A 10,651-nucleotide genomic window follows, 5' to 3' on the forward strand; every position below is an offset into this window, starting at 1 on the left:
TTTTTAAATGTATTATATCGTCACCTTCCTAAAATAATTGCCTAAGTCATTTTTCAGGTTTCTCAGAAAACACAAAAAAAAATGAAAAATAACTTCAGAGGTTCGGTCTTCTTGATGCAGCTCCCATCTTGAAAAGCTTGTAAAAATTTTAAATTGCTTGTAAAATCTTTTGACTTAGGCCAAATAAAACGGCCTAAGTCACACTCTTGACATAGGCCATTACACTGCAGGGGTAGAACTGCATGATCTGTTCAACTGAGGATGTGGGGATTTTACCAGAGGTGGCCAGCATCATGAGGAGATGACTTATGCAAAAAAATCATTTTTGTCAAAAAATGACTTAGGCAATTATTTTAGGAAGGTGACGATATGGGTCAGTGACATGGCGTGTCAATTCTGGTGTCCAAAGCATATTCATAATATTAAAAATGTAAACATTTTTAAATGCATTTCATTAAGTGACTCAACTTCCCCCTCTTTAATTACTCATGTGAGAATTCATTATAAATAATTAATCTTTAAGGAACTATTGAGCTCAAAAGTCCTTAAGATCTGAATACAAAAATACGACAAAAATGTAAAAAATATAAATAAAAGTTTTTAAAATCTATTTGGGCATAATTGTATTGATGTTTTCAAATATAGTGATAATACTAAGCTTATTTACATTTTTATGACAGAAAGACTTTCGTCATTCCTGGATAACAGACATCAATGACCATTTTGGACCATAATAAATTTTGGTATGTCATGTGAAATAATATTGTATCAAAAAGAAGACCCTGAAGGAGCACCAGAACCTTTTCGGTCACTGGTGCACTTTGTAGCAATATCACGTAAACACTAATAAAACATTTATAATGTTTTTATATTAAAAAACTATCTATTTGATCTAAAAGATTACCTTAAGTGATGATAGCTAAGTTGTAGTTTTCCATAGGTGGTTAAGTTAGTGCCTGATTATAAAGAAAAAATATTTGTTTTGTCATTCCTGGATAACAATATCATTCTTGGATAACAAAAAACGTACTCGGTTACTAACGTAACCTCGGTTCTCTCTAGAGAGGGAACGAGTATTGCGTAAGCTAGCTTACGCTGCGGGAAAGTCTCCTTTCACGAGATACTGAAGCCAAAAATTATCCTAATTTTTTAAAACTTGTCAACGCAGTGCGGCAGCCTGCAGACCTAGGGCAAGCGAATCGCGTGCCCATTGGCTGCTCTGCGGCAACTGCAGCAGCCTATGGCTGAGCCTTGCGCGTGACGTCACGTCCAATGAGCGCGCTTGGCGCGCTTAGTGCGTCACAGCCCGTCATTAGGGGTGTGGCTTAGCGTATATAAGCAAGGAACAGAGGCTGCTTCGCTGGTTTCTGTCGCATGAAGCGAAAACGAGCTCGTGGCGAGTGCACGGCGGGTTACGCAATACTCGTTCCCTCTCTAGAGAGAACCGAGGTTACGTTAGTAACCGAGTACGTTCTCTTACGAGAGGTTCTCTCGTATTGCGTAAGCTAGCTTACGCTGCGGGAACACCTTTGTCAACGCCGTGCGCGCGCCCAGCATCCTGAATGAGTCCCATGGGGAGCCCAGGGAACGCGAAGCGGAGCTGGGCGGCCAAGATACCACAGTACACAAGCACGTAATATGGGGCAGGGAGCGGCACAGCCGGTCCAACTAACACTTCCATATAGTGCAGCTCAACCAGTAGAGCTAAATCAGCAGCGTAGCCCGCGCACAGATAGTGGGCTGGCTTACGCGAGACTTAGACTGACAGCACTTTGGCCTGCAAGGCGGGAACTTCCAGGTTGTAAAACCTAACAAATGTGGAGGGGGAGGCCCAGCCTGCCGCTGCACAAATGTCATGAATGGGAATCCCACTGGACCACGCCCACGATGAGGCCATGCCTCTGGTGGAGTGTGCCCGAATGCCCAAGGGGCACTGCAGGTTTTTAGATGCGTAAGCAGCTGCGATAGCATCGACTATCCATCTGGACAGAGTGTGTTTCGAGGCGGCGAGACCCTTGGTGCGCCCACCAAACGAAACAAAAAGCTGCTCTGAACGCCTGAAGGCGGCGGAGCGCGAAATATAGCTTCTCAGCGCCCTAACTGGGCAGAGGAGGTGACTATCTGCCTCGCAGCCAGTATTCGGCAGGGCTGAAAGGGAAATGACCTGCGCTCTGAAGGGAGTGCCCAAAGTTTTTGGGACGTACCCATGCCTCGGTCTGAGAATAACTTTAGAGTCATTGGGTCCGAACTCGAGGCACGCAGCGTTAGTGGATAACGCGTGAAGGTCTCCCACACGTTTTACTGAAGACAGTGCTATCAGAAAAACGGTTTTGAGCGTGAGGTATTTCATATCCACAGTTTCTAAGGGTTCAAAGGGATGTGCTTTCAGTGCGTCTAAGACCAGTGAAAGATCCCACATAGGAACCGAAGGGGGTCGCGGGGGGTTCATCCTCCTCGCTCCTCTAAGGAAGCGGATGACAAACTCGTTCCTTCCTAATGCGCGGCCCGGCTCTGAAACAGAGAGCGCTGAAATGGCCGCGACATAGACTTTGAGCGTGGAGGGGGACCTGCCCGCGTCCAGTAGCTCTTGAAGGAAGCACAATACTTGCGAGACCCCACATGTCTGTGGATTGAGCCCTTTGGTAGTGCACCATTTGTTAAACACAGACCATTTAGACGTGTAGAGCCGCCTCGTGGAGGGGGCTCTAGATTGTATGATCGTGTTCATCACCCCTTCTGGTAGATCAGCATGTAATTGTTGAGGCTCCACGCATGCAGAGACCAGTGCTCTGGGTGGGGATGCCAAATCGAGCCGCGGGCTTGAGAGAGAAGGTCTCTCCGCACCGGAATCGGCCAAGGGGCTGAGTCTGCCAATTGTATGAGTTCCGGGAACCAAGCTTGGTTCTCCCAGAACGGGGCTATGAGGAGCACTGTGTGGCGCGCTTTCCTGACTCTCTCGATAACCTGAGGCAGCAGAGAGACTGGTGGAAAGGCATATAGCGGGCCGCTGGGCCAAAACTGGGCCAGCGCGTCCTCGCTCTTTGAAAAGAACGCTGGGCAGTGCGCGTTGTCTTTTGACGCAAAGAGGTCGACTTTCGCTCTGCCAAAGCGGCGCCACAGCGACTGGACTGTTTGGGGGTGTAGAGACCACTCCCCAGGGGGAACATTGTCCCTGGACAGTCTGTCGGGGCCCTCGTTCAGATGGCCAGGCACATGCGATGCTCTCAGAGAGCGCAGAGAGTGCTGAGCCCATACGAGGAGGCGTTCCGTCAGGGCGCAGAGTTGCTTTGATCTGACACCGCCCTGGCGGTTCACATAGGCCACTACTGAAGTGTTGTCCGTGCGGACTAGAACATGGTGACCATGGAGGAAAGGGAGGAAGTGCCTGAGCGCTTTCTCGACCGCGAGCATCTCTAGACAGTTTATGTGTAGGAGATTCTCCTGGTCTGACCAGTGGCCAAAGACCGGTCTGCCTTCGAAGAGCGCTCCCCAACCTAGGTTGGACGCGTCTGTCGAGACAACTTTCCGGTGTGAAACCACTCCCATATTCACTCCTGTGTGATACCATTCGGCTGCTAGCCAGGGCTGCAGGGCTGAGACACAGACCTGAGTCACTCTGATTAGCGAGCCGCCGGTCGCCCAGGCTCGATGGGATACGCGCGTTCTCAGCCAGCGTTGAAGCGGGCGCATGCGCAGTAAACCCAGCTGAAGAACCGCTGCAGCTGAGGCCATATGCCCCAGAATGCGCTGGAATGCCTTCAGGGGAACCCGGTTGCCTTCTTTGAAGGATGCAGCGAGGCGCTGGATGCGGCGCGCGCGCTGCTCCGACAATCTGTCCGTCATCGCCACCGAGTCCAGTTCTATTCCGAGAAAGGAAATCGACTGCCGGGGCGAGAGCGAGCTCTTGGTCCAGTTGACCGCTAGACCCAGACCCTCCAGGTGGTCGAGTAACGCTGTTCTGTGAGACACAAGTTCTGTCTCTGACTGCGCTAGAACGAGCCAATCGTCCAAGTAGTTCAGAATTCGCATTCCCTGACTCCTCAGGGGAGCGAGAGCCGTGTCCATGCATTTCGTAAATGTACGGGGTGCTAAAGACAGGCCGAACGGCAGGACTGTGTATTGATAAGCTCGACCGTCGAAGGCGAATCTCAAAAATGGCCTGTGACGGGGAGTTATCTGGATCTGGAAATAAGCGTCTTTCAGATCGAGAGAGATAAACCAGTCTCCTGGGCGAATTTGCGCGAGGATCTGTCTGGTTGTAATCATCCTGAACGGCCGTCTCATGAGAGCCTTGTTCAGATGTCTCAGATCTAAAATAGGTCTTAAAGCTCCGTCCTTCTTGGGAACGAGGAAGTAACAGCTGTAAAAGCCTGACTCGCTCAGGGAAGGATGTACCTGTTCTATGGCCCCTTTTCGCAGCAGCTTTGTTATCTCTGCTTGAAGCAGATGTGCTGTGTCCAAACTCACTTTCGTTTCCGTCTGCGCTAGAAAGCGCGGAGGGCGACGAGCAAATTGGAGCGAATAACCGTGTCTTATGGTGTTGAGCACCCATTCTGACGCGCCCTGAATAGCCTCCCATGCTTTTGCATGCATGGCTAGGGGTCGAATGGTCTCTGGGTTCAGATCGCCGCGTTGCGCGGGATGGGGAACCTGTATCAGAGAAGACGGGGCGGCGCGCGCGCCGCCGATGCTCGGACACGAGGGCAGAAGAACAGGGCTGGCCGACTGTGCAGAATTTAGTAGCTCGATCTCGGACGATGGAGCGTGAACTGCTGTCAAACATCCCAGGCGCGAGAGCGGCGTGGGGATTATGGTGTCTGAAAGTGGGCGCGCGTGCTCGTGAGCTGGCGCGGGATTTGCACTTATGACACGGCCAGTGTTTGGGGGCTTTATGAGGTTTGCCACCTGTCTGGCAGAGCGGGCAGTGGGCAGGTGTGAGCACAGGGCTGTGGGCACATTTCCTACACTTGATGCTCGAGCGGAAAGTTTCCGCTTTAAGAGATAGCGCTCTGGACGCGTTGCCATGGGAACCTGGTCTGTGTGAGGCAGTGAGCACACGGGAGTGGGCACTTTTTCTATACTTAATACCCCTGCGGCTTGAGCCGTGGCAAATTGAGGTAACTGAGTGACAGAGCGAGCAGCGAGTAGTTGTGAGCACGGAAGTGTGGGCACATTTACTACATTTAGAACTCGAGCGGTGTGTGGCCGCTTTATGAGAGAGCGCTCTGGGCGCGTTACCATGGGGATTGTACTTGTGTGAAGCAGTGAGCACATGGGTGTGGGCACATTTTCTACACTTAAAGCACTTATACTCTTTTTGAGATTTATCTGGGTCGCCGTGAAAACGGCGTTTGTGTGCAGGCGAGCGAGTGTTAATACTGGCTCGTTGGCTGCGGTGTGTGCTGCTGCAGTAGCCTGAACATAGGGGACTGACAGAGCTGTGCGTTTTGATGGCGGTCCGGCCGTAGCGGGACTCAACCATCTTTTCCTCCTTGCGGATGCTAGGAGGACTTCGCGGGCTCGGGCTTCAACACGATCTTGGACCGCGGGCCCCGTGGGGGCGGCGGTCTGTGACGGCTGGTCGAGCGCGACCTGGGGCGATTGCCCTGGCGTCGCTGCGAAGCGCTGGGAGGCTTGGAAGAGCGCTGGTTAGAGCTGCGCACAGGAGGCTGAGTTTGAGGGCGGCCTGTGGCTGAGCTCGAACGGCGGGGCAGGAAGAGGTCCATCGCCTGCGAAGCCTTCTGTACTTCAGAGAACCGATCCACAATTCCGCTGACCGCAGGGCCAAAGAGGCCGGTGGGCGAGAGTGGTGCGTTGAGAAACACAGCGCGCTCTGACTCACTCATGTCCGCGAGCGTCAACCAGAGATGTCTGTCGATGACGGTGAGCGCGGCCATGGATCTGCCGATGGCTTGAGCAGCGGTCTTGGTAGCGCGCAGCGCGAGATCCGTAGCGCTGCGCAGATCGGTAAAGGCAGACTGATCCGAGCCCTTCTCGTCCAGTTCACGGAGGAGATCGGCTTGAAGGATCTGAAGAATAGCCATTGAGTGCAGGGCGGAAGCAGCCTGGCCGGAGGCGGCGAAAGCGCGGCCGGCGAGAGCTGAGGTGGTCCTGCAGGCTTTAGACGGCAGGGCAGACTTTGAGCGCCATCTAGCAGACGGCGGGCAAAGGTGCGTTGCCACAGCATCCTCAACGGCGGGGATGCCGTTATAGCCGTTCTCGGCGGCTCCGTCCACCTGGGAGAGAGCCGAGGAGACTGGCGAGCGGAGTCTGGTGGAGAACGGAGCGTTCCAGGACTTAGAGAGCTCGGCGTGGAGCTCAGGCAGGAAGGGTGCTGACCTAGAGGCAGGCGCAGGGCGGCGGCTAGGCAGAAAAAACCCGTCGAGGCGATTGGGCTCCGGCTCCTTAGGTGGGGACCAATCCAGTCCCATTCTCTCGACCGCTAAAGTGAGGAGGCGGAGAAGCTCTGCGTCAACACTAGCGCGGGTTCGAGAAGACTCCAGAGTCGAGGGGGCGGAGCGGTGCGAGCCCGACCACTCCTCGCTGTCAGACGCGAGCAGAGAGCAGCTGTCAGCGGCATCATCTGCATCGTCCCCCAGGGCGACGGCAGTGCGGGCAGTGGCCGGCCGCTGCGCGTCGGAGAAGGGTGGGGGGGAAGGAGAGAGCGAGGCTCGCGGGAGAGGTTCCGGCGAGCGCTCAGCTGTAGCGTCCAGTTCCGGCGGCCTTTGAGAGCGACGTTTCTTCTTTCGTGGCCCGGAAGAAGCGGCCGGAGAAGATGGAGTTTCTTCAAGTTTAGCGAGTCGAGCCCGTAGGGTCGACATCGGTAACTCCTCACACTGTTCGCAGCCGCCCTCGGAGAGAGCGCGAACAGCGTGGTCAAAACCCAGGCAGAGAGCGCACAGCACGTGGCGGTCTCCGTCGCTGAGCGAGGCTCTGCACGAGCCACAGGATGTGCGAGGCATTTGAAACAACGCCTCGCGCTCTTTTAGATGCAAGTGTGTCGCGGCGGACACACACACACACAACACAGAGCAGAAAAGGATATATGTGCCGGATGGCGCAGCAGGCAGGGAAGGCTGAAGGCGGCGAGCGGCCGGCGTCCTCAGGCTGATATCCTCGGCGTGCTGGTCGCTGGATTCAACGGCGGCTTCCTCGGAGATCAGCGATGCGAAGAGCTTCGCTGAAGAGACAGAAATCAGCGAAGCAGCCTCTGTTCCTTGCTTATATACGCTAAGCCACACCCCTAATGACGGGCTGTGACGCACTAAGCGCGCCAAGCGCGCTCATTGGACGTGACGTCACGCGCAAGGCTCAGCCATAGGCTGCTGCAGTTGCCGCAGAGCAGCCAATGGGCACGCGATTCGCTTGCCCTAGGTCTGCAGGCTGCCGCACTGCGTTGACAAGTTTTAAAAAATTAGGATAATTTTAAGCTAGCTTACGCAATACGAGAGAACCTCTCGTAAGAGAACCTCTGTTAGCCAGGACGTGTCATCCGTTATCCAGAATAATTTGCATGACAATCTAGTTTTTAATTAACATTTGTAAACTTTTAGGCATAGTTGTTATAGTTATATTATTAACATTAACATTATTTACATAATTGTATGGTTTTTTTTGCCATATTTTTGCTGTCATTCATCTTGATTTCATATGATTCAATGAGTCACATGGGTCATTATCATTGAAATGAATTTTGTAATGTTAATGGTCAAATCATGAATAATGTAATCATTTTTATTAATATATCAACATTTTATTAAAGCTTTAGTATAGCTTCTGGTGTTTTAAGGTCAGTTCTGTCCTTCCAGATGCCTGTGTCTAATAAAGAGAGGCAGAGACGGATCAGAGCCAGGATAAACGCAGATGCAGAAGCCAGGGCTGAGTATCTTGAAAAAAAGAGAGCAAGGTATTATAGTGATGACTCAGTGGAATGATAATGTATATCAGTAACAAGCAACCTTGAAATATTAATCGAAATAGGTTCACACACTCATTTGCAATAAGCCTAAGTGTTTTAGCTGTATAATGTGTTGGACTATCCTTGGCCATTGTTTATGAAGCATTATAATTTTACAGATTTACTGTAAATTTGATCGATTTTTAAATCATTAAAAAGTTGTCAGTGTCTCTTACTTGGTTTTAAGTTTGAGTGTTGGAAAGAAAAATGATACTGAGGATGGTTTTTATGGTAATCCTGAAAAATATTGCAGAATGTCCTTCCGTCTAACAGTATCATTCCGGCTAACAATGACACAGGCAATGCATTTAACCCATATTTGTGTGTTAGATTACATAAATCTGTTTTTTGTTGAGTTAAGGATAAAACAAGTCTTATTTACTTTATTGGAAAACATTTTCCAGCTTTTTGAGCCAAAAATGAGCCCATGTCTATATGAAATCCCAAATTGATTATATTAATTGTGATTAAAATGTAATGTAAAACATGTAAAATGTAAAATTATTCACCAACAAAACAACAACTATCAGCAGTCAGTTCTCAGCTCCACACACACAAGAACCCAGACCAACCTCTCCCACAGCCAATAACCTTCTCTCCTCCACTAACCGATGAAGAAGTATATCTAAACTTCTCGTCTCCAGTCATCCTACCACCTGCCCTCTAGACCCCATCCCCTCACACCTTCTACAAGCCATCTCTCCCACACTTCTACCAGCACTCACACACACACATCAACTCATCCCTCCATACCGGCATTTTCCCTACTGCATTCAAGCAGGCTCGGGTAACTCCACTGCTTAAAAAAACAACATTAAACATCATTTGTAGAGAATTACAGACCTTGGAAAAACACTTGAACGAGCTGCTTTCAACCAAGTAACATCCCCCAGAAAGGGCATTCAACCGAGACTGCATTACTGTCGGTCACAGAAGCCCTAGGGATCGCAAAATCTGCTTCCAAATCTTCAGTTCTCATTCTCCTGGATCTGTCTGCTGCCTTCGACACTGTGAATCATCAGATCCTTATGTCCACCCTCTCATCACTGGGCATCACAGGAACTTCCCTCCACTGGGTTGAGTCCTATCTCACAGGTAGATCCTTCAGGGTTGCATGGAGAGGCAAGGTATCCAAAGCACATCAACTGACCACAGGGGTTCCCCAGGGTTCAGTGCTGGGACCCCTCCTCTTCTCCGTCTACATCACATCACTGGGACACATCATACAGGCACATGGTTTCTCTTACCATTGCTATGCTGATGACACACAGCTCTTCCTCTCATTTCAACTAGATGATCCCACAATAGCTCCACGGATCTCAAGTTGTCTGGAGGACATCTCGTCATGGATGAAGGAACAGCACCTGCAGCTCAACCTGGCAAAGACTGAGCTTCTCGTCCTCCCTGCCAATCCGTCTCTACAGCACGACTTCACTATCCAGCTAGATTCATCATCAATCACCCCATCAAGGTCGGTCAGAAATCTTGGAGTAATATTGGATGACCAGCTGACCTTCACAGATCACATTTCAAAGTCAGCTCGATCATGCAGGTTTGCACTGCACAACATCAGGAAAATCAGGCCTTTCCTAACTGAGCATGCAACACAACTTCTCATCCAGGCCCTGGTCATTTCTAGGCTTGATTACTGCAATGCTCTTCTGGCTGGACTTCCATCATGTGCAACTAAACCTCTACAAATGATTCAGAATGCTGCAGCTCGTCTTGTCTTCAACAAGCCAAAAAGGCCCACGTCACTCCTCTGTTCATCTCTCTGCACTGGCTACCACTCGCTGCTCGCATCAAGTTCAAGGCATTGACGCTTGCTTACAGATCTATCACAGGGTCAGCTCCCTCCTACTTTCACTCACTCCTACGAGTCTACATCCCTACCAGAAGCCTACGATCAGTCAACGAGCGACGGCTCGTGGTTCCATCACAGAGAGCCACAAAATCACTTTCCAGAACATTCTCATTCACGGTTCCATGATCTCCCCACCCTCATCCGGACTGCAGAATCCCTGACAACATTCAAAAGACCCATCTCTTCCGTGAGCACTTAACCTCATAAAAAAAAAAGTAAAAAAAAAAGAAAAAGAAATCGTTCCCTTTCCTTTAATCCTCCCTTATCGGGCTTATGCTACTCTGGACAATGCCTGAACGTCGTATTTTGAGCACTTCTTGTGTTGTTTTTGCCTCTTCACGGTGACTCGCTTAATTTAGTCCTAATTTGTAAGTCGCTTTGGACAAAAGCGTCTGCTAAATGTAAATGTAAAAATGTAAATGTAGTTTTCCGAGCACTACCTGAAATTGTTTGTTGAGCTCCAATTATGTATCAGTACATTTGTATGCCAACAATGGTACAAATATAATTAATTTAAAAATTCATTACGTTACCCAGGAATGACATTTTCATGGGGAAAAAGATCTGATTCACCAAAAAAATGGTTAATTACATTCTTGAAATGTGTACGTCATTGCATTACATACACAACACTCTAGAAAGTCCTAATAAAATCCTTATCCGTCATTCACCCATATTGTATTTGTGTTGCATGTCGAATGAATGAAAATGGGCATTTCAATTTGTACACTAGTTTAACTGGAAACACAATTCAAATGCAAACTATAGAAAATATTTTCTACAACAAAAGTGGGAAACTGTTCTACCAAACAGAAACATACAAATTAAGA

This window comes from Rutilus rutilus (assembly GCF_951802725.1).
Source record: "Rutilus rutilus genome assembly, chromosome: 19".
Lineage (NCBI taxonomy): Eukaryota > Metazoa > Chordata > Actinopteri > Cypriniformes > Leuciscidae > Rutilus > Rutilus rutilus.